This window comes from Myotis yumanensis, unplaced genomic scaffold, assembly GCF_028538775.1.
Source record: "Myotis yumanensis isolate MYYU_CA2020_CCGP unplaced genomic scaffold, mMyoYum1.0.hap1 SCAF_10, whole genome shotgun sequence".
NCBI lineage: Eukaryota > Metazoa > Chordata > Mammalia > Chiroptera > Vespertilionidae > Myotis > Myotis yumanensis.
In genome coordinates this window covers 36,050,952-36,052,753 of record NW_027223761.1, presented here as the reverse complement: position 1 = coordinate 36,052,753, position 1,802 = coordinate 36,050,952, and the positions used below count along the sequence as shown (strand labels likewise).

The 1,802-nt window shown below is 47.7% G+C and overlaps 1 pseudogene; it reads right to left on the bottom strand.

Moving 5' to 3' along the window:
- Positions 1-770: 770 nt before the first annotated feature.
- Positions 771-1,411, bottom strand: LOC139018037 (retinol-binding protein 2 pseudogene; annotated as a pseudogene).
- Positions 1,412-1,802: the final 391 nt, after the last annotated feature.

Genomic DNA, 1,802 nt, shown 5'->3' with positions numbered 1-1,802 from the left:
TTAGAGAAATGAAAACATATTTATGTTTTTTTAAAAAAAAATATTTTATTGATTTTTTACAGAGAGGAAGGGAGATAGTTAGAAACATCGATGAGAGAGAAACATCGATCAGCTACCTCCTGCACATCTCCTACTGGGGATGTGCCCGCAACCCAGGTACATGCCCCTGACCGGAATCAAACCTGGGACCTTTCAGTCTGCAGGCCGACGCTCTGTCCTCTGAGCCAAACCGGTTTCGGCATATATTTATGTTTTAAAATACAAATCCATAACGTGTTATTGTAAATGACATTTCATTAAAAATTATGGCGTTTTTAAAAAAAAAATTTAGAAGAGTAGCATTGTTTTACATATTTTACAAATTCCTTTAATAACGTCTTTCTTTCTTTCTTTCTTTCTTTCTTTCTTTCTTTCTTTCTTTCTCTCTCTCTCTCTCTCTCTCTCTCTCTCTCTCTCTCTCTCTCTCTCATTCTTTCTTTCTTCTTTTTTATTTTTTAAATCCTCACCCAGGGATATTTTTCCATTGATCTTTAGAGAGAGTGGACAGGAGAAGGAGAGACAGAGAGAACTTGATGTGAGAGAAATACATTGATTGGTTGCCTCCTGCATGTACTCCAACCAGGGCCTGGGCCAGGGAGAAGCCTGCAACTGAGGTACATGCTCTTTTTTTTTTTTTTCACAGGCAGGCAGTCACCTGTTCGGCTTGTGGATAAAACTGACAGTTCTACAAATACAGGGAGAGAGAGATAAAGGATTTCAAAGTATGAGAGTGAGTTTTGTTTTTTCATTTGATGCCAGGTTTCAACGAAGGGAGAATATGTTTGTCACTGGTACACATTCGTTCCGTGTAAAACCCATCCAGATGTCTTAACAGGCTCTGTCAGGAGTGGGAGGGTCCCCACGGCTTCGTCTCAAAGCTGGTGAAGAACCCTTCACTGGGAGTGTGGAGCAGGCCCCTCATGGCCATCACTTCTTTTTGAACACTTGATGGCACACCTGGTCACCGCATGTCAGATCCAGGTACAGCTTGTCCCCTTCAACCCACTGCCTCCAGCCACGGTTCTCCTTCTCCCCCTTCTGCACGCACACGAGGACATTGCCTTCCCAGGTGATCAGCGACTTCACAATCCGGTTGCCCAGGCCCTTGGTGTGCTCCTCAAACTCCACTCCAACGGTGAAATCCAGGTCATAGTTGCGGAAGGTGCTGTTGGTTTTCGTCTTGAAGTTATCGCTGTCCTGCTGAATGATCTTGGTCTGAGTCAGGCGGACTGCGATCTTGCGGGTGGCGAAATCAATATCCAGTGCCTTCATGTAGCCTTCAAAGTTGTCATTGCTCTCCATCTCCCAGGTTCCATTCTGGTCCTTCGACGTGGTGATGGCCTCTGGTTACCGTGGTGCGTGGTGCACGTCCAGGAGCAGGCTGCTGTCCTCTTCCTCGTCCTCCGGGGCATTTGACTGCCGGCAGCAGCCGGGCGCCTCACTGGTTCCCAGAAGCCGCAGCTCCTCAGGCCCAGGCCTGCCCAGCTCTGCCCTCTCTTCTCTGAGGGGATGAGGTACATGCTCTTGACTGGAATCTAACCCAGGACCCTCTGGTCCGCAGGCCGACACTCTATCCACTGAGTCAAACTGGCTAGAGCCCTTTAATAACTGCTTAATAGAAGACAGATTCCCACATCTGCTTCTACAGTCAATCTTTTGTAATATACTAGAGGTCCCTCAGCCCAGCCTGCGCCCTCTTGCAGTCTGGGAACCCTCGGGGGATGTCCAACTGCCAGCTTAGGAGTGGGCCTAAGCCGGCAGTC